The sequence below is a fragment of the Tympanuchus pallidicinctus genome, unplaced genomic scaffold (assembly GCF_026119805.1).
Source record: "Tympanuchus pallidicinctus isolate F22 unplaced genomic scaffold, pur_lepc_1.0 scaffold3, whole genome shotgun sequence".
Taxonomy (NCBI): domain Eukaryota; kingdom Metazoa; phylum Chordata; class Aves; order Galliformes; family Phasianidae; genus Tympanuchus; species Tympanuchus pallidicinctus.
This window is the reverse complement of record NW_026294747.1, coordinates 20794168-20816923: the sequence shown is the minus strand read 5'-3', so window position 1 is coordinate 20816923 and position 22756 is coordinate 20794168. Positions and strand designations below refer to the sequence as shown.

The 22756-nt window shown below is 45.4% G+C and overlaps 1 long non-coding RNA gene across 4 annotated transcripts in view; it reads right to left on the bottom strand.

Moving 5' to 3' along the window:
* The window catches only part of LOC128086355 (uncharacterized), a 72942-nt gene that overhangs the window by 36842 nt on the left and 13344 nt on the right, over positions 1–22756 (bottom strand). Inside the window, exons 1-7 of one of the 4 annotated variants that reach the window (XR_008209345.1) lie at positions 22321–22619; positions 18418–18479; positions 15708–15781; positions 13321–13484; positions 9797–9875; positions 4239–4357; positions 3074–3190 (exon numbers count right to left, since the gene is read on the bottom strand). This is a non-coding gene — a long non-coding RNA (uncharacterized LOC128086355). Of the gene's footprint in view, positions 1–3073; positions 3191–4238; positions 4358–9796; positions 9876–13320; positions 13485–15707; positions 15782–18417; positions 18480–22320; positions 22620–22756 lie in introns of those variants that run through there. The other 3 variants (XR_008209344.1, XR_008209346.1, XR_008209347.1) reach the window with 3 other exon arrangements.

Sequence of the window (22756 nt, the reverse complement as noted above, 5' to 3'; positions counted from 1 at the left end):
TTCCACAAGAAAATCACACAGATTTCCAGTTCAGGTATTGATATGGATGCATAAATGCATCACTGCGTGTGACACTTTTTCTACAGAATATCTCTCTAATTAATATTTGTGGAAAGTGAAGGATTCCTCTCAATTACCATCAAAATAAATAGTTATATTAAAAAAAAAAGTTCAGTTTTCTTCAACATTCATCAGTCTTTATGTTCTAACCTCCATTGACAGAATGCATTTCCAGATAGTACAGATGAACAGGACATTTGTTAAAACTACTCTAAAATTCCTAGTTTAGAACATCAAAATTCAATTGCCATATACATACGACTCCTAACCATAGAAACCCTATGCACACATCAGAGGAAGAGACATGAATACTACCTAATGCCATATGGGATGTACTGGAGGTTTTGTTCCAAGCACTCCCCCTCCTCAAGGACCAATTTGTTCATGAATCCTTAAAAACAGCAAACTTGGTGCCCTATCTTCTGAGCCTCCCACAGGTCTCAGGATACAGTGGCACTCCCGTTAGTGGAAGAGCCTTAGTAAAAATACAGTGTGGCTTTCTGAGTGGAACAGTTCTCCTAGGTCACTGACGCAAGCAGACTAGCTCCCATGAGTAAGCAGCATTTGGCCCACCGAATAGCTCACCCAAATACCAGCCTAACAGGACCCTCTAGAACAGCAAAAAATAACAAAGCCATTTTATTTACTTATCCAACACAGCTCTAGGAATAGATACACCACTTTGAAATGTAACCACACTCCTAGGGACTACCATGAATCTGCATGATGCTATACCATGCTCCAGGATATGAAATAAAAGGTTTTAATCAGATTATAACAAATTATATTTTCACCGACAGATCTGTAAAATGTTATTAACAAGAAATTTTAATTCTTCTCAGTTAGCCAAATAATCAGCAAAAGGAAAATGCCTCTCCCTGGCTAACACACCAGCACTTGACCACTGCAGATGGACAGTCCAGTGCAGGGAAGCTCTACAAACATGCCTGGCCAAGTTCAGCCAGGGCTTACATCATGCTACAGAGGACATGCTAGAAAGGAGATGCATCTTGGAATATTATACTGACAAAAAACAGTCATGATTTTCTTCTGCTGAAGAGACGACGTGAGATCAAAGAATCTGAATACTTAAATCAATAAAAATCTGTTGACCAAGTGCATCCTTTCAGAAGGGTCTGTACTATGGGGGTTCTATCAAACACGGTAGAAAGTTATGAGCTACAAAAATACCTGAGAAGACATTAAGTGGTTTATTATCTGCCTTCAATACCCTGGGGCTTGAGCAAAGGTTTGCATAATAGATTGTCCTTTGTAGTGGCATTAGAGACTCCGGCAACAGTTGCGCCAGGTCTGTGGTGAATGTGGCACAGGAATAAAAACAGAAATGCCTCTGTGTACCTTACTGGTCATTCTCCCAGTACACATTCTCACTTGCCTACTACGTTATGAAAGAAGCTGACATTTATTAATTAAATCAAATAATATTTATAGAATCCCTTTCCCAATCCTCAGGGAGATAGAATTTCAAACACAATCAAATACAATCACAACAGCAAACTATTAAAAAGCTGAAAATAGTAAGCCATTCCAGCATTAACCAGAATAAAACCTCAGGTTTAAGAGAGAAGACAAAATAATTGGAAAATAAAGGGAATCATTGCAGAAAGGATCTATCACTCCATCTTGTTGCTGTGACAAAGGCTCACTCACCTGCAGGACTACCAGTTATTACCTACCCTAACAAATTCAGTGGTGCAGAGACACTACTGCTAGCACCTGGTCTTCAGTTTCTAGAAGGTCCCTGGCATAGCAAGGTGGGGTACAAACAAACAGCACTCTTTCAGACGATTCCTGGGTGTGTGCTGGGAGCTAGGGTGAGCCAGGGACTTGTTTTCAAAAGGCATTCTGCTTATGGCTGTCCTGTTGCGGAATACAAGAGAGCTTAATGGGATAGATGTTGGCTACCTTGTGCCAGTTGACCTCAGTGCCAGAGAGTGGTCCAGGGTGCGTTTAATTTACTAGCATGGACACAGCTGGTGATACAAGATCTCAAGATACGTGGTGCCAATTCTCAGATATCTCTCAATGAGCTGCCAGATCTCTTTTCTTTAAGAATTTTAAAGCTACGCGCCAAGGGTTTGAGAGGCATGCAGGGAGATAGGCATACACTCTATGGCAACTTTAATCTCCTAGATGGCTCCTGAAAATAACTGCATTCTAGTGGTTCCTTTCTCTGCTGCTATGATTAACATCAACCAGAACATCAGCACAGCTTCCAGACTACAAATGTTTCATGGCTCAGCACCGGGAACTCAAACCACATGTATGCAACCAGTAAAGTCAGCAATATGATTCAAGGGAAACTGGGAGACCAGTGGCAAAAAGGTGTTCCAAAAAAACAGGTTTTCCTTGCCCTCGATGGCGGCCAAAAGTACTTGAAGCATTAAAGTTTCCCCACCGCTACACTAATAGACCTCCTCTCTCCAGTAAACCCTTGCTCCAGAGAACATGTATGGGCAAAGGTGTGGAAAATAACGAGCAAGGAACAAATCAACCCCAGCCATGGGAAGTCCTAACCAAGTAGGCCTACATTTCCTAAATTTCTAAAATAGTTATAAAGAAAATAAGAACTTGAATTTATTCATGCGTGATAAACGTCAAAATAACTGTGCCCATTTGTAGGCATCTTAATTTAATGTTTACATGAAATAGATAGAACAGTACCTATATTATTTTAATCACTAATTAAGCTGTTTTATACATTCATAACCAGATGAATTCCTCCCATTATAGTTTGTATTTTATAATTGTATTTGCTAGAAAAGGGTAGAAGATAGTGCAACAATTCATACTGAAAGGGCAAAGAAAGCTCTGCAAGCAACCACTTTGGTCAAAAGGAATGAGAGTTGTCCACGACCAACTATAGAACAGATGGCCTTCATAGACAGTTGTTTTTTTATTTGTTTCTGCTTTTTTACCCCTCAGTTCCCTGTCACTAATCCCACTAAATGCCTCTTCACTCGACACCCTTGCAAGAAGTTCAATCACCCACCTGCATGTAAAGAATCAGCAAGGTTATCAGCATCTGAAGATAAAGAGCTTCTAGTTTCCACACAGGGACAGCTCTGCAGCCTGCAATACCTTGAAGGGACCTGTAAGAAAGTGTAGTCTGCAGGGGGAGAAGGAGAGGGTTTGACACTTAGAGCAACTGCTCAGATTGCCACCAGGCCCAGCTTCTCTGTCTGTCATCCAGACACCAGTTTGGAAGGGTGGCTGGCCTCCACCTTGCTTACAACCTCAGAGGTCAGAGCCTACACACCTCTATATTATATAAAGAAAGGTCATTATGCACTAGATGTACTTATGATAAAGCAAAGCTGATAGGGGTTGAGTTAGTTCTACCCAGACTAGGGACTTCCTTGGTATTCAAGCACCAGCAACACTGCTTCAGGCCTTTACACAAACAGCAGCAGCCCACTGAAATCCATTTGAGAACATCGCTCGCTCCTGTGGTGCTGCTTCTCCTTCTAGGGTGGGCAAGACTCTGCAGTGAGATGAGCAGTCATAGGAGATGCTCTCAACAACAAGCATAGGACCAGGAGGGAAATCTGCAAGCCAAAGCACTAACAACAGTTGCTGAATCAAGAAGAGAAGAACTAGGGAAGAGGTGAGGCCCAACAAAAATGGCTCCTTGACATACCCCACTGCAGTCACCAGTGCCGTTCAGAATAGAGCCTAGCACATGGTATGATTTCCATTACCCAGAAGCCAAGAACACATATAAGCTAATGAATAAAAAAGCCCATGCTAGCAGTTCTAAAAAGGAGCTGCAAAGGAAAAACAATGAGCTCACGCCTTCTGACCTTGCTTGTTTTTAGCCTGGTTTCCTATGGCAACTAGGCTTGTCATGCTGTGTGTGTGCACGTGCGCGTATGTGCGTGCAAAAGACTGATAGAAAGTGATAGTCAGGGTGCTCAATAACTGCTGAATGCACTGCCACTTTGTAGTCAGACCTGGCACTAGGTTGTTTTTATCCCAAAGTAAGTTCCCATAAGTTTTATGGAAGCAAGTGCTCACCAAGATCAGTGAGACCAGTAGCTTTCTCAGGTTGGAGGGTAAGAGAACTCAGCTGAGAACTCACACAGACGACAAAGTTATGAACGTTCCAACTGCAGGAGAAGGAGCTCTCAAAACACACAGCAAAGCATGAAACAAACCTGGTAAAACAGCTCTGTTAGCTCTGGTGCTAAGGTATGCAAGACACACCTGGGAAGTTCCTTTCTCTCTTCTTCCTGGTGAGAGTTAATAGGGACATCCTGTCTTCAGGAAATCAATCCTGATTGACAGTAAGGGGAAAAGAACTTTTAGATCAGATTATTATTATTTTTAAGAAAGACTGTTCATATGTCAATAGCTACGTAAGTAAAATTTTCACAAAACAAACAAACAAAAAAAAAAATAGGGATTTAAAAAAACACATTATTCAACAAAGGGCCAAGAAACACCACAGGCAGCTTACCCAGGTCCTCCAAAAAATAAAATAAAATAAAATAAAAGTCTAAGCCTTGACATTGCTGAGATCTGCCAGGACACAGTTCATTTATGGTCGATGTGGTGTGGGAAGATCCACCAAAGCCTTTCTAACTTTGTTTGTACATAGCCTTCTGACACAGCAGACTGGTTTCTTTCCTCTCCCAAGAGATTTTTAAGAACAGAGAGGGCACAGGTGACTGTTCCAGACAGGAACCTACGGAACCTACAGGAACTCATCATTCAGATGGGATCACCGAGCTACACTTGTAAAAGGAGCGAACAAAAAGGAATAAGTGAACATATCATAACACAAAACACCAGTCTCCGTAATTCAGTAACCAGCTGCCTAGAATTGATCTATCAAAAACTCTCTCTGCCTCCATTTTGCTGAAACGTGTCTCCTGTAAATATTTGTACCACTTGAAAGTCAGATGTTTGTCCAGAGCTGCACTGACTAAGCTGGTAGAGCCTGGAGGAGCACACAGGTGCTAGCAATTCGTTTGAGCCAGTCATATTTAAAGGACAGAGGAGCACAGCCATTACAAAGCAGTTTGAAGAGGGAATGATGGTGAGTACTTGCTGTCTCCTTTCAGCAGACAGAGCTGTCTGTAGTATGAAATTCCACATTTGAGCAAATTCCCTCTTTCTTTTAAGAGCCAAAATTTCCACGTGTCATCAACTGTGTACAGTTAAAGAACTATGGCATTTGACTCCAAAGTGCTCTCGCTGACTGCTGAAATTGTATTTCTATATGTTGGCACATCAATTTGGGTTCCTTTGATCTTGAAGTCACTCCAGATTCATCTGAAAATAGTCTTTTTGTTTTGGTTCCAAGTCAGATGTGAAATGTTAAAATCTTCCCTTCCAATGTCAAAAGACAATATATGAGTACCCAAGAGCAGAATTTGACCCTCATCTTTTTCCGTAATTTTCACTACTGTACAAAAAAATACATATATATTTTTTAAAATTTTACTGCCAGCTCCCGAGTGTTACTGGTGATACTTTCAATGTGGCTTTCAATAGCCATATGGCTTCTGAAACACTGATTTTTATGGCCTTCTTAGTAATCATTGTCTATGTCCTCCAAACCCTTCTCTCTCACAGCAGAAGCTTCTGACAATGTTAGAAATATTCTCCAAGTTGTGAAATATTCTTTTTGTGCTTCTATGTCCTTCTGCTTTTATACCATACCACTCATCTCTAAGACTCATCCCGGTCCCATTAAATTCAGTAGCAGCAGGATAAAGAGCCAGACATGTAACTTTTTCTTAGCTTCAGGTTTGTAATTTGAGGCTGCAGTTTAGAAGGGATGGGGGAAATAAAAACTAATCCAAAGAAAACACAGATTAAAATACACAGTAAGTGCAACTATATAAATAAAAAATAATTTCTAAAATATACGTGAAATAAATAGCTGACAATCTAATAACATCTTGAACAAACACTGATTTCAGATAGATTCTTGTCTTCACAGATTTTTCAATCAAGTATCATTGAATCAGATGATTTCTAGATGTCGAAATGCTAGCTATAAATTTATCTAAATTAGAATCAAAGGATTTAACAATCACAATAATTAAATTTGATTAAGGTATGAGGTATTGAAGTTAATTTGGTATCATAAGGAAAAGTTAAGCAAACAGTTTAATTTATGTGTAATGTGTCCCAAACAACCTCGCCAATTTCATGAAATATAGTGTTATATTTCTTGATGATCCTGGCAAGCATATGTAATTAAAAAGAAAACTTAGCATCTATAGCCTTTCCCTTTCTTCTCCTCCTTCCTAATATCTGCAGGTCCCAAGCCTGCAGACGCATGCTTGTTTGAGGAGTCCTGCAGGCTTAGACAACTCACAAAATTAGTCTTGCTCGTACGTACTGAAGTGTTTATAGCCTCGAACCCAAATCCCCAAGCTTGCAGTCCCAAAGAAGTGACTCCTCAAAACAAGAGAACTTCGGTATGAAGTATTTATTATTTTGAAATATAAATGTAAAGTTGCAGAAGGGAATTCTTATCTGAAAGACAAGATATTTCTAAAGAAAATATTAGGCACATGCATAGAAATAGTGGATGGGGATCATACAGAAATGAAAACTTGCTTCATTAACTGCCCAGAAAGAAATAACAAGTAAAATATAAAATAAAAAGCAACATCTGGGGTAGTCAACACCAAATTACAAGTAAATAAATTGTTAATCAATAGTTTAATTGGAGAAAAAAAAAAATATCTCCAGCCTTTTTTCTCAACAGCAAAGGCTTTTTATATTCCTAATGTCAATTTTTTTTTTTTAAAGAAGGAAAATATGACTGTTACTATGGAGTAAATAAAAAAGGGGATTAACATTTATTTTTAAAATTCATAATTATTTAATAACTTTCATATTAACAGATGACAGAGTGATAAAGTGGCAGAATGCTGCTCTGACAATTTTTTTTTTCCTGATCCAACATTTTTTAACATTTAGCTTCCACTGCTAACATAATGGAGTTACTTTTTCTTCCTGCTTGGGTTACATTCATATGAAAAATTTATCCTAAACCTGTTTTTTGGTTCCTAACATGCAGGAAACTTTCATTTGCCTGTGGCTGAGCCTAAACTTGGGGGGTTTTATGTATTTGAATTGCCCTTATGAAGCCAACAGGCTAGATCCTGCTTACATGTACTGGGGATAGGTTCGTGGGACAAAGCAATATGAATTTGACTGTTGTCAAAACATGCAATTAATCTTTGTTTTATCAGCTGCAGCAAGCTTTATGCACTTAATATCAGTAACCCCCCTGACCTCCTATACCAATAACGGCAGAGCAAAGTTTTAATTTTTTTCTTCACTCTCTCCTTCATTATAAATTTGGTGGGTACTTTTGTTTTTTTGTTTTTTGGGTTTTGTTTTTTTTTTTTCCCCAAAGGATGCAAAGGAATAATACTCGTAATTGTCAGTGCTAATTTCTACTCTGGCCACCCAAATAAATACTTTGACTTATCGGAAACAAGAATATGGCAAATTAGGTATGGAAAGGTAACTACATGCAGCCCTTACCCTCGTGGGCTTGGCATCTCTATCACACCTGCCAGGCAGATATATCTTACCCCCCTTCTCCAGAAACATACTCACACAGCAGACTGTTAGCTAAACATACACAAAGTTAAATTTTCTTTGAGGCTTACTGTTAGTAGGCAAACGCATTTCTTAAGCAACTATTTAAAGACATCCTCCAGGTCTCCACTGCAGTGCTGCTTAACTTAAGACTAAATAAAACAAAGCTATTATAGAGATTCCTTCAAACAAGAAGCCAAGTCTGCACTCACCATGCATCCAGAGCTTCTCATTTGAAAAAGAGACTCACAGAGGTTTTGGTATCTTTTTGATGTTTAAGTTTGCTTCTTATATTTTTAGCATTTGGTTTGCTTCAATTTTGTTCCTCCCCAACAAAAAAGCACCAGCCTTGATGCCGGCCACCACAGCTCAGAGGGACTTCCCATGTTAAAAACTTCTTGTGACTAAACATTAGGAACATTAAAGGTAAATATTCTAGTCTGATGCTGACCCAGAAGTTCTAACCCAGCAGAAGACATCCTCCTATCCCAGCCTCTTGCCTGTGGGACGCAGTGCCCAACTGCAATACACTGAGTCTGCCTTTCGGAGACCTAAACGGGCACTTCATTGCGCTCTGCTAGCACGATCTGCAGCTTACAGAGCTCTGTAGATCCATGATCTTTTTACTTGTTTCACTGAAAAGATATTATTCAAACGCAATGCTGCTCAGAGTTCCTAAAACTGACAGAAAGCAAATTGAGTGTTTTCCTTCTTGAAGTCCTTTCCCAAAACTCCATTTAGACTTCACTGTGGTTACTTTTTGAAAACCAGAGCAAGAATGCATCATACCAAGAACTGTTAGGTTCAGTACACAGTTATTCTGTAAGCTGATATTGAAGTGCTGATGTTTGGGAACTGTACGTAAAGTTAAAAAATAATGGCTTAAATTGTAAACTTACTGAGGTTGGACTCCCAAATTAGGTGGCAGGGAAGGGCAAGCCACTAAATAAAGGCACTTAAAATCAAGGAGCAACTGTTTGATGTGATGTCTGCGATAGAAGCACATGCACAAGTCCACCTGTGAGAGTAACCAGTATTTTTAGCTCTATAATTAAGTCAATGGACATCATTAGGAAGAAGTGAACACTAAGGTAAGCAGGATTTGGCCAGTTCCCACGTACAGAAAAAAGTTCTTCACCAGTGACACTTTGTATACGTGCTCACGACTTCTCAGTCTGTGTGCCAGAGACATTGCTGTCTGCTTCCAAATAAAAATCGTGACATGAAGTGATCACCAAAATAATTTTGACCTTCAAGGACAAATTAAAATGGAAAATAAAATAAAATAAAAAAGCAAAAATTAATCTGCTGGTTTTCATGTGGAAATCTACATGACACCTATTCCTCTAAGTATAAAAAAATATGTATGATTGTGCCTAAAGAGAAGACCGCTGATACACTGCTCTTCTCATCCACAACTTCACACCTGCCTACTCAATGCATGCAGCAAGCCTTAGTAAGAACTATACAAAACATCTGGTTTTGTACATAGATAGATGGATGGAAACAATGTACATGGCTACACGTGCACACACACACACAGAAATCGTGACAGCTGCTCCCTCATGTAGAGGAGGCCACTGAAGGGATCGATGTTACATCTATACTATTCCTTGTCAGTGAAAAACTGACCTTAATTTTTAGTGAGTTCTGGCTCAGCTTTGGTTAAATTATGTGAATGGCATGCACCTTATTAACACGTATGATCAACCATTTTCAAAGCAACTCACTGGAACAGTAACAGATTTGTGAAATCCCTTTTCATTACGACAATTTCACCATACAGGAGAACTATACTGCAGCATTCATGAGCAACTTAGAATTCTATTAACCTACCCAAAAGCCTTGTAAACAAGTAAGCAGAGGACAGATGCATTTGCTTCTATTTACTATTTTCAGTTACTATGCTTTTCCTATTTTTTAATGCACATAACACATGCCTATATATAACTCCCCAAACACAGAGTGCTACTGTACTGGTTCAAATTTGTTACAAGAAATTCCTTTAGTAGGAATGAATCAAGAGTCTGATTTAGTGCAGTAAAAGTGAAAAGCAATGAGCACTGTTTGATTGGGACAACATTAGCTAAAGTTTCACATTTGGACTACGGGGGAAGCGAGGAGGGGCACGTTTATGTGGTACCTGTGGGTTTCTATTGTAGTATTCAGTGGTGTTACACGATTTGGGGGGTTAAACTGTGGTCTTTTGCAGATCAGAACACCTAAATTAAGGTGAAAAGAAAAAAAAAAAAAAAAAAAAAGATGAAATGCAATAAATCTTATTTTATGCTTTCTTCCTTTTCAATTTCATCAGATTTTTCTATTTTTTTTCCCTGATTGCTTTTGCTGCACATAATATATGCTTTGATTTAGACAGCAAATAAAATATCTAAATTGTGATGCTTCTCCTGTATGCAAGTATATACAAAATGAACAAAATAAATGAAGGGGATGAATATGCCTCAAAAGAAGAGGTCAAAGAAAAAAATTGGAGGAAAAAATTATCACTGTTGAACCAGTACCTTCTACATACATGTTAAAAGAGTTTTGCTAGTGGTCTCTCTGTAGGGATAGAACTGACCACATAATCTTAGAAACCATACAGGAAAGGTCTTATGCCAAAAGATACAGCAGGTTACAAAGGTTTCAGCACCCATCTTCATTTAGGAATCCTTATGCTTCTTCAAATAGAAGTACATGGCTACATTTTGTTTACTGACTGCTGAACTACAGGATCTCCATTCTCAGTTTGACAGCTGCATTAGACGTATATTTTTAAATCCCTCTAAATTAAGAAAGGTCTAGTTTGACTAAGAATAATCAGAGAAGGAAATAAGCAAGCAAGCTAACAGACAAGGCACCAGTGGTTTGCTCGATACAAGTTTGGAAGGTCTCTGTTTAGCTGCCAGGCAATAACAGTTCGTAGTTTAAAAGAAATAAAAATCATAAGTAAAAAATACCCCCTGTCATTTTTTGACAATCTGAGCAGAAAGGGCCTGGAAAATCTCTTGGAGGACCTGGAAAACTCCTCTCATCCTCTGAGTAGTCCCTCTGACTTGAAGCAGCTGTTGCACCATGGGGCAGCAGGTTATTAAAACCAGTATATCCATTGCTAATGGCCTTGCTGTGCACGTGGTTGGAGAACTGGTCGTATATGCCATCCTATAGAATCTACTCAAAATAATAGCTAACAGAAACATACAGAAACCAGCACCTTACAGAGAAGGCTTTAAGCTCTTTATCCCAGTTCTGCAGCTGGACAGTTGAAAGTGAAGTAAAGTTCTGCAAGAGCTTTATTTTCAATATGTCCAAGTGAAAAGGAGGGGGGGAAAAAATATCTGATTTAATAACGCTAGACAAAAAGCTGCAAGCATCTGTTTCTGTGTGCAGCACTTACTGCTGCAAGCAGCCCTGTTGTGGCCAGGCTAAGTCTGGTTAGAACACAGCTTGGAAAACAAAGCATCCAACTTGGGATGGGAAACCCTTGCTGAATCACGATATAGTTATTTCACTTAAGAAGCAGCTGCTAGGTTCACAAATAACATGCAAAGCTTTGTATCACAACAGGCTGCTGAAAAATAGAGCCAGCCATAAACTTTTTCCCTGGCTACATGGTTAAATTTGGGGGTGAAAAAAATGAATGCAAGTTGCATAAATGCAGGCAACCACAGGTCAGTAAACAATTCTAAAAAACGTTCTTGACTCCGTAAGCTGTGATATAACAAGATGGACTGCTCTGTACTTCACTATAATTAACATAGAATGGGTCTCAGAAAGTTGGAAAAAAAATCGTGAAATGAAATATAATTTTCCTAGCGTGAAGTAAAACCTGTGTATCAGTAAACCATCTTTAACTTCTTTGCAAAACTTTTGTCCAGCAAGAACAGGTCCACGTTTTGCCTTTACTGTTCCTACTACGGATTTGCATGCACATGTGTGTATGTACGCATCCATTTGTGCACCCACAAAATAGTCTGCATGCACATACAGAGGCCTGCACTTTCAAAAATATGAAATAAGAAAAGCAGAAGAATAAAATAAAATAAAATAAAATGCATCTGCATAATTGTAATAGGCTAAACTTATTCTGCAGATTTTTAAGTTTTATGTAAAAAAAAATTGTCATTGTTTTTCTTACTAATTTTACTTCTGAAAACAAAAGGAGAAAGCATTAACAAAATGAGAGGGGAAATGCTGATTTCCAGTTTTATAGGCTTGGTTGCATCTCATTCAGTTTGGCCAGTGGAAAAAAATATATATTAAAAAAAAAATAATCAATTGTTCATCCTCCTGTCCTTGCCATTCTATCTCCTTGCCCTCACGTACTAAAACTAATCAGTTGCATTTGGCTATCTGACATAAAATATAAAATACTTTAAATGCTAAAAATATATATATTAATTACTTTTTTTTTTTTAATGTTCTTTCTCACGAATAAACTTAAAAATAAAAAAAAAAAAAAGGGAGAAACGTGAGGTTTTAAGAAGTAATTGCTATAGGTCCTTCATGCTGATCTTCAGGGCTTTTCGGCATAACACCCTGTACACTGCAAGCCAACAAGCAGAGCTCCCACATGGCTTCAGCTCAGTGCTGTTGCACCCTGAGCTTCTATGTCACACTATACCCAAGTAATTCATCCTCTTGAAACAGCCTAAAGATGAAGGTGTGTGTGACCTGTGGGTACATGGACAACAATAGGGCAGGGTGCAAATCACTACCATAGATTTGGGATTTTTTTTTAATTCTTTTTTTTGCCTCAGGTTTTCTTTTTTGGTTCAGTCAGGCAGGTTGGCATTCTGCTACAACTACATGACACAAAAAAAAAAAAGTGCATAAAAACATACAAATGCAGCCAATTATTTAGAAAACTCTATAAGAAAGTGTAGAACACAAACTAAAAAATATATATATATATATTCCCACTGTTGCATATCAGGTCCTTCATTCCCCATCTTGCTTGCCCAGGCTCATCATGAAGCAGGGAGCACAAAGTCCCTTTATGCTTTGCATTTTCTGTGCTGCCTGTGACGTGCTGCAGGTGGGTAATCCATTTGTAATCTGCTATACTACCTGCAACATTCACACCAATGCCGTGCAACAGGCACGGCGACACACGCCACACTGATTTACTTACAGAGAAGCTAAGGCAAAGAACCTCAGCAACAAACTCAGCAGTGGAGGAGGAGATTTTTTTCACACTTACATTGCCAAACCCTGACATCTGTTTCCTCTGCTCCGTGGTGACCCTCGTGACTGTCCGCATGCCAGCAGATAGTGGCCAACCCAGCCAGTGATCAGATCTTCTGGACCAGCCAGCCAGGCTCAGGCCATCCCTCTGCCTTCTGCCCTCACTTCTCAGTTTGTTTGAGTTCACCAGGAGAGCTCATCTTGTGCCCTGAAGGAAACGAGGTGGGAGGAGCAGGGCAGCAGGGGAATCAGCTGAGGACCCACTCCAGAACAGGTGTCTATAGGCAGGGATGAAAATCTGAGAGACAAAATGGAAGGAAAAGAGAGAGATTGTGCACGTGCCTGAGCAAAATAAAGGAGAAGAAGGAAGAACTAAACAGAAACAAGAAGGAAACTGGATTTTTTTTTTTTAAAGATGGGGAGAAATAAGAACTGTCTTGCCACGTTCAGATCATTAATTGCATGGACTCATTTTTCTACCTGTGCTGCAACATATTTTCCCAGCAGATGTTCCTGTAAACGTAAGGTGGGTGAATGAAGAGCGCTGCTCTGTGGAGGGCGAGTCTAAGGACCAACAGCAGGCAGATTTTTTAAAGCCTACGTGCCACTCTGCTAATTCATGTCTTTTTCTGGCTTCTTAAATCCTGATTTGGAAGGGAAAAGAAAGTTACCAGATATGTTGTCAAATACCAGTGTACCCAATGCAACCTCATCTCCCTGTGCACTTCAGCAGGCCTCTCTCATCTTTCATTTTACCTTCTCAAGAGGAAAACCAATTCCTCTTCCAGCCTGGAACCCTCCCCAGCCCCGTGCATGAGATGAGCAAGGAACCACACCAGCCAGTCTGCAACAGCTCTGAGCACCATGCCCTAGTGGGGAGACCTTTCCTGCACCATCTGTGCTAGGGACATACCAACAAACAGCAGAGCTGTACCAAAATTAGCAGTGATTATCTGAGCTATGTTGGCCAACGTGTGGGCATAGCCTGGGACTTCTAACATGTGTATCCAGATTTTTTCCCATTCTTATAACAGAATAACGGCTTACGTGCATTCTCCCTCCACTGCTCCTATTGGTTCTCTCTTCATTTAAATCCCTGCCCACTTCTAATGTGATTAAACATAACATAGACACACGTGTTGAAAATCAACTAAAATGTGGCAATGTAATTAAAGAGATGTAGAAAGGAAACCAGAAAGCGTTAGAGCCTTGGCCCCTCAGTGTGCCACTGCAGTTGTGGGTGGCTATGCCAGACGTGCAGATTGTTAACAAGTCACCAGCCAGGTCTTCCAAGCAGGGAAAGGCAAGAGCATCAAAGCATTTCCCTTTGGATGCTCGCAGCTCTTGGTGTTTACATTAAATTAGAACTGCCAACTACTAGATTCCATATATTGAGGTTAAACAACCAGTTGAGTGTGGCTGTTGGCCACTTCTCCCCAACCTTCTCCTAATTAACTGCCCTTCCTTGTCTTTACTTCTCCTGTGGGAAATGCTGATATTTTTTCTAGATCAGATACTATGTGCCATTCACTCAGTGCAAGATCTAATATGCTCTCTTTTGGACCACTTTTTCATTTGCCTTCTTTTACCTTCACTGAAGGTGGATGCCGATGTGGGCACTGATGTACATCTGTACATTTGGACTCTAACTCAATGAGCTGCACATCAGCACACGCTGTTGTTTTTTTTTCAGTGCTCATCCCAATTCCTCTGTTGGAAAATATCCCGATTTGCTTCAGCAAAGCTCAGGGCCCTGATTCAAGAGTGCTTTCTGCCTCCCACACCGATCTGGTGGATCACGCGAGGGCAGATAATTCAAGGAGGGAAAATGGAAGAATCACATTCCTTAAGAACTAGATATAATTTCTCCACAGCAGTTTCCCTTTTTTTTTTTCTTCAACCATTCACTCATTTTGAATACATATCATTTAAAACTATAACATTTTCAGACTTTTTTTTCAAATTCCCCTTTACAGGAAGGCTTGTTCGCAACCTGAAAATATTCAGGTTTCCCACATGGTGGAACCTCTTCTGCTCGGGCAGAAGCCCGTGATTGCTTACGTTATTTAGCATGGCATTATCCCAAGCTGTTTGCTTCCAGCTCACTGAAAATAAGGGATGACAGAACACATTTTGCTGGACACACCCCGCCTTTATTCTTAGTAAACTGTTCCCTATATTTTCAGCCAAGAAAGTCGGGTTACTTTGAACCCTCTTGCTTTCTTTTCTCACTGCAATGGCCACTTCCAGCTGGGGAAAAAGCTGACTATCCCCTCTCAAAGCCACCGGTGGGTAGCGAGGTGGCCAACTTGGTAAGCCCACCCCCTGAGACACCGAACCGCGGTGACACAGCCAGGAGCACTGGTGGAAAAGAGGCATCTGTCAAATTCAGAGGACAAGCACTGGAGATGGAGGACGTGGTGCAGAGGCTACTGCCACCAGCATAGCATCACACAAACACAGGGCTCACGCTTCGCCTCTGCCTGGACTCAAGGCAATCACCTCTTCCCTCCTGAGGAGGTTCCTGCTGCATCCCAGTGACCAGCACAGGCACTATCTGCGTGTCACTGTGTGCCTCGTCATCCTGCTCATGGCTTGGCCTCTGGCCACCCACACGGGGACAGGAGCACTCATGGGGAGCCACCTGAGTCGCACGGAGCCACAGGAAGTGGACGGTGTGTGCTGACCCCAGGGATTCTCCTGAGGCAGCGGAGCTATGCTGTGAGTGAGGCTCGTGTCATGCTGTTAGCGTGACGCATTTCTCCACATGCAAATGCCATAATTAGTCAAGCATCTTCTATTGTCCTTCCAAACCCAGCCTAACGACAGCACCAAATACGCTATGAAATAAAAGTGGCACTTCTTACTTTTAAGTGGGGATTCAGATTTTCACAGGAATGACTTTTGCAACTCTCTTCTACAAATTAGGAAGCTTGACTACCTGTAATTAAAATAAAACACTAAAAAAAAACACAACAATTTTATGTACACATACTCATGTATTGCGTCAACATGTATGCAAGCACGTGTGTGTGGCCAACCCTGTGCCTTGTGTTCTGTTCTCAGAGGTTCTTGGTCACTCACATGGAAAAATCGCCTGTATTTAAATCAGCTGCAACTTCCTCTCCTCTCTGTTCCAAACAATGTCTACTGATGCTGCTGCAGGTCCACATGCATCTCTTCCCTGAGAATTGATTGTATTTACCAAAGAATGCTGAAGCGAAAGAGCACAAGCCTCACTTCAGCCTTTCTCTGTCAGTCTGGCTGCTCTGGTACTCCTCTCTGAAGTTTCATCACTCTACACTCCATATTTTCCCCCGAACTGCTTACTGTGTCTGCTGTAACACAAATCTGCTGAAGTTTCCTACCACCTCTACAGCTAATTAGGCTTCATCAGGGTTTTCACTCTTACGCTCCCTGCTGTAGATAAATGCAGTGGCAGCTAGGCGTGCTGCAAGAGCTGCTGACTGCATTTCAAGTTTGCAGAGCAGTGCCAGTGGTCATGCTAACAGGTAATAATCATAACAGGAAGGTTTTAGCAAAAAACTTGTGTGTGTATTGCCAGCGAGTTAACAAACGCTGCTTGGCATTCCCTAAGACCCTCCTGGAATACAAGAGAGAAAAGGAAAAAAAAAAAAAAAAATAGAGAGAGAGAGAGAAGCACTAACTTCTTATCATTTTGAGAGAAAAAGAAAAAAAGAAAGAACAGCACCAAAACGAGCATAGCCCCACTAAAGCTGGAGTGTAACTAACAGTATTGGCAAAAGAGACGTTTGTGGAAAAAAACCTTGCAAAACCTGTATCTGAAAACTACTATCCAGCAAGTGCATAAGTATTAAAAACTATGCAAACAACCACCACAGAACGTGCCTGAAAATGTAACAGTAAAGATAAAAGTTAACTTCTGAGTGTCCCGTATTAGAGTGGTCTCTGCAGCCAGAAGTGAGGTGGCAGCATACCAAAATGCTCACGCAAATATGAGATCCAGACGTGTTTGTGGCAAAAGATTTGTAAGAGAAAGAATGAGAACCGACGTGTGGATGATCTGTAAAAGACCTGAATGCTAATAAAAATTAGGGGAAGGAGGCAAGAGGGGAGGATAACGGTGTTAATCATTATTTCATGAGGCCCGTACTCACAAATCAATTTTTTACAGATGGTTGGAGGTATTTCTTAGTCCTTCACTGACAGGAATATAGGAGGCTCCGAGGCCTTAAGCAGCAATTCTATTCATAGGCCCTTAGCCTTTACATAATTGTATTAAGTGCAGTAACAGACGTAAATTAATGCATGCTGACCCCACGCTCCTAGCAAAGTCTGCCGTGACCTTTCAGAAAACCTCAAGAGCAGTAGTGGTTTAATATCTGATACGATCTCTTTGGGGGGAGATTGGATGCTGCTCAGGAGATGCTGCGTGCCAGAGGACCTAACAGGCCTTTCCATCCTGCACGACGAGGAGCCGCTCTCCTGCCTCCCTTTCAATAAGCAGCCTGTCTATGTTGGCGGTGAGCGAGCCGACATGAAGCACTGCAAAGCTGAGGGGTGCCTTAGAAGTGCATGGCTTGTGCCACGCAGAAGCCAAGCCAGCCCCCCACCTCTGGGGGCATCCATCCTCCTGGCAGCTGTGAGGGACAACGTCATTGTTGGTTTACAGCAAACTGCACAAAGAACCCGAGAGCCTTCCAGAAATTGGGTGCCAAAATGAACCAACGGAGATGGACTTCTCATTAAAGGCTTTCCTGCGTATCATAGCTACTCACATAATAAAATTCAAAATATTGTAAATATTGTAAAGAGTTTTTTTCTAGTTAGTTATCTATAAACTTTTAATGTTATAACAGGAGTATATTCCCCCTTCCTCTACTGTCCACATTCGGAAACAGGATTGTAAGGCTGCCACCAAACAGACTGAAGTGGCATACATTCCTCTGCCTCACTGGGAGGAGGGCTCCTTATTTCTAAGGCACTGCTGGTAATTGCTTTGCCTCTCCTTCTCCTACCTCACGGCTGCAGTGGTAGCCAGAGAACTGCAGAGCTGTGTCAGAGATCATGGACGTGAGAAGGAAAAAAAAAAAAACAACAAGCCTACACGACTACATCTACGAGAGCAGCATATGTTGGACAGCACATGCAATTCTGGAGCAGAAGAGAACGTAACTAATAAATAAAGAAAGAAAGATAACGCAGAAATGGAGATTTTAACCCAAGCCTTCTAACTTTTCCCTTCCCCACCTGCTCACAACGATAGGTTCTCTTGAAATCAGTGTGACAGCATAGCAGGAACACCTAACTTCTGCTGATTTCCCTTCCTTTGGGGCCTCCTCTGCTCACCCTCTCTCTATCCTGCTTGTGGCTGGGCCACGTTCTGCCAGAAGTGGGCAGCTGGGTCTGGAGGGGCTGCCTGTGCCCTGACTGGGTGGGGAAACTCGGGGCGAGATGCCCAGTGCTGCTGCAGTGCAGGCTGTCGCTTGGACTGGGGTCAAAGGGGAGAGGTATGCCCGGCCGCCCCTGGCCGTGTTCCCCAACCTCCCCTGCCGGGACTGGGCCGAGGGGAGCCCGGTGCGGCGCTGCTCTCACCTGGTGCGGGCTGCTGTTCCCGCGGCGCCACGGCTTCCTCGGCCCCGACGGCACGGCCACACCTGAGGGGAAGGGCAGAGAGAAAGGAGGGTTAGCAGGCGGAGGCAGTGGCCTCGCACCTCGCACACGCACGGGCACACGCACGCCGTCACACGTGGGGCGCAGCCTGCAGCCGGCTCCCGGACGGCAGCCCCGACGCTCCAAGGTGAAGGCGCGTTCCTGCCTCCGCGGGGTACATGCGAGCTCTGCTCCAGCTGCAGCCCCGAGGGCAGGGAACTCCGGCCCGGGGAATCCCGCAGAAACGTCGAGGGAGACCAGCCCAGTCCCGGGAGCCTCGGCTGGAGGAGGAGGCCGCGATACTGCAGTGCGGAGGAGCCGGGGCCTCCCTCAGGGCGGCCCCGACGGGGTGGAAGCGGAGGGGGTCTGTTCTGCAGGGCAGGGGCGGCGGCGAGCCGGGACGACGGCCGCGGGTCGCTGTGCTGCCGCGTTTGGGAACCTTTGGGGAAGAAGGCGGCGGGAGGGAAAGCCGGTACGGGTGGGGGAAGCGCCCCGCGGGGCTGCGGCGTCGGGAGCCGGGCTGGGAGCTGCCCCCGAGCAGAGAGGAGCGGCCAACGCCACCGCCCCAGCAGCAGCGGTCCTCAGCATGGCAGCAACAGTTGGCTGCCAAGGTAGAGAGACGTGGAGCCGGCGAGGCTGCAGCTCCACTCGCTCTCGAGCTGCCCCCCCACTCAGACCACCCCTGGTTTCAGTCCTCTAAGGGGTGAGGCAGGAAGAAGAGGGGATGCTGCTTTAGCCTCAGCTTGGCTGATTCCTCTCATCACTTCTTTTTTTTTTTCCCCAAGTTACCTCTAGTACCTTGTCTCTCCCTTTAAAATATGCTCACATGAATAAAACCCCTGCAAGAAGGTTTGCTGGCTAGTGGAAAGGACAAACACTTTTTTTTTTCTTAAATAGGAGAGGATAAATTATTATGAAAATGCAAGTCTACTTGAAAGATATCGTGACCCTTCCACCTCTGTTTTCATCAAGGCAGCTAGTGCTCGAGCTACGTGTCCTGAACGAGAAGGAAGGGAGGAAGGGGAGCGACAAGGTGCTTTTCCTTTGCCTCCTTTCCCTGCTCACCCCTTCGACAGCCTTTTACTCTTTTCTAAAGTGCAGGCAGGTCTTCAAAATCTCTTTTATCTCTTGAGAAATATTAACTCTTAGCCCCGACCGTGGTCCTCGCCCGATCTCTCCACTGCAGGCTTCCCTGAACTGCCAGCTCAGCCCTTTCCCGGCGGATCTCCCTCCGTGCCGGCGGCAGGGCAGCGAGGAGGAGATCATTGCCGGCTCCGGGCAGCCCCGACGGTCGCTCGCCCCCCCACCCCTTTTTCTTTCCCAGACGGTGGAACCATAGGCCCCTGTGTCGCGTCGAGCGGCCGCTCCGCTCCCAACTTGCTGCTCAGCTCTTGTCTCTTTCACGAGGCTGATCGGCACGGACAGAAACGCTTTTAATCTCTCGCTCTTTTGGGGGGCGGCAGGCAGGGAGGGGCTCTTTTTGTTGTTTATTTCTTGCCCACGGAACCGGGCTGGTAATTACTGCAAAGGGAGGGAGAATGCAGCTTCCCCAACAACTGCCTGAGATGCTCTCAGAGCTGTGTGCACGCACAAGGCAGTTTCAGAACCAGAAAGCTGGTGCTGATGCTGCTCTGCTCGCTCGCAATCACCTCGTCCAAAAGCGGAGCCTCGGCGGGGTTTTCCCCGGATTCCGCCTGTTTTACCCTTTTCGGGGGCACTAGCTTTTAGGGAAAGAGTGATCGGGGCGATCGCCGGGCTGCAAGTTGCTCAAAATCGGGTTGGAAGTGGGCAGGGGGAGGGAGGCGCCTTTGGCAGCGCCTGCCTGGTGCAGCTCCCGCGAACTGGGGGCTCCCCCAAACCGCCGCGGCTCCGCGCGCCTCCCCCTCTCCTCCCTCCCTATTATTTATGGGGCGATCCCGGCAAATCCCACCCTCCCCACCTCGGAAGAAGCCGAGGCTCCCGATTACGGAGCGTTTAATGAATCGCTCCGAAGATTTTTTTTCTTTTTTTTTTTTTTTCTTATGAATTGATCTCGCCCAGCCAGGACTCCCGTATTTTTTAAATACGGAGATGCCCTGGCGGGAGGGGAGGGGGAGAAAGGTGAGGGGCGGAGAACTTTTCGGAAGTTTTATTCTATTTTTATTTTTCCATTAATGAAATAAAAGCCACCATACAGTTATCCGAATCAAGGTGTGATCTGCTCCGATAGGCAAAAGTCGATTAAAAAGTTCGGCGAGAAGCGGCGGTGGGTGCCTGACCGCCCGGGGGGACCGAGCGGGATGGGAAGGGGGAAAGGGTGTTTATTTCTGCCACTACATCGCTCCCTCTATCTCTACACACAGATATATACGCACAGCACGGAGGGGTGGGGGGGGGGGAGGGGGGGGCTGGATGGGGAAGAGGGAGAGGTGCCAGGAATTAATAATAAAAGCCCACAGAGTCTAGGTAAGTCCAAGGCTCGGCGATCGCAGCTGCTGCTCCTTCGGCGAATGCGCCCTCCGCGAATGCTTTTTGGGGTAAGGGCTTCCCGGGTAGGCAGTTATGTACAGCAAGCCCAGACCGCAAAAAGATTCGCGAAGGACAAAGTCTGCCGCGGCTTCCCACATCCATCGGCCGGCCGCCGCCACACCATCCAGCGGACCCACGGGCGATCGCTCCGCCATCCCCGCCACGCTGGGTCCCCACCCCCATCCCCACCGAGCGCCGCTCCGAGCCCCGCGGCCCCGGGCGAGGCGAGGCAGGGCGAGGCGGCGGGGGGGGCCGTCACCCCCCGGCGGGGCCGGGGCCGCGGGAGCGTGGCGGAGCGCGGCGTGTCCGCGGCCCCGCTCCGCGCGGAGGCTCCGGCGCTGGGCACAGGCGCTGCGTAAAGAGAAAACTCTTCCCCCTGAGCGCTAAATAAATAGAGAGCAAGCGGGCAGCTCATTGGTGCGGGCTAAAATCGTCACCCACCAATCAGGCGGCGCCTCACATTGCCTATTTCTGCCTTTTTTTTTTTTTTTTTTTTTTTTTTTTTTTCCTTCCCGAAAGGGGGAGAGGCGGGAGAGAGGAGGGGGAGAGCGAGAAGGGGGAAAAAAAAATAAAAAAAAATAAAAAGAAGCATCTCCGTGGCTAATTATTCGCCAAATCCACGACCACGGCGCGTTCGAGAGCGCGGCCGGGACCCCCCAGCCCTCTCCTCGCCATCCCTGCCCTACCCTGCCCGAGGGGCTCCGCGGAGGCACGCAGCCGCCCCGCCGTCGGGGGACCCCGCTGCGGAGCCGCCGCTCGCCCCGACGGGGGCGCCCCGGGCCGCCACCACCTCGCGGCGGGCAGCCGGGGACACGGGGACCTGCTGCGGGCGCTCGGCACGGCAGAGTGCCGCCCCCGGCCCCGGGCAGCCCCCGGGGGCGACTCTCCCGGGGCGGGAAAGGGGAGCCCGGGACGCCGCCTCCCCTTGCACCGCCCGAGGTGGCGAGCCTCCGTCCCCTGCCGCCAGCGGGAACGGGGACGTCCAGTTCCGAAAAGTTTCCGGGACGCGGCACCCAACTCCGGAGCTCCCCGCTGCCATCCCCGCGGGAAGAGAGCGGCCCGACGGTGCCTGCGGGCGGCGGCGGAAAGGCGAACGCGCGCCCACGCCGCGTCCCGCCGGGCTCACGCGCGACACGGGGAAGGGAGACCCGAGGGGCTCGGGGGGTACCTCGCACCTCGGCCGCAACTCAGAAGTTGGCGGTTCGCCCCGCTCCGCAGAAGGGACCCGCGAGCGGCGCCGCCGCCTGCCCCGACTGCCCCGCACCCCCCGGCCCCGTTAGCCGAGCTGCGGAGCGGCGGGCAGGGCGGCGGCACGGGGCGGCGGAGCCCGGTACTTACCTGGCGCTGCCTCCCGGCCGCTTCGGCGGTCCCGCGCCGCGTGCCCGATCACCAAGCACTGTTTGTTTTTTTTTGGTTTTTTGGGTTGTTGTTGTTTTTTTTTTTAGAAAGCCCAAAAGCGAAGCGTCCCTTCCTCCAGGTATGTATATAAGTTACTGTACTGTGTGGGAGGGTCACGATCTCGCTAGGTGCAGAAGATTCCCCGGGATTAACCCCTCCTCTCCCTTCCCCTCCTGCAACTTGTTGAGGATGGCACCGCGCGCGCACGCGGAGCGGCACACGGCCGCACGCGCACACACGCGGAGCGCGGCGCGGGAGCGGTCCGGTGCCCCCGACGGCGCGGTGATTGGCCGCGCTGCTCGTGGAGAAGGGGACGTCTCAAGTCGAAGTCACGATTTCTCCTCAGTTTGGAACCATCTGTGACTGGAGCCATGAC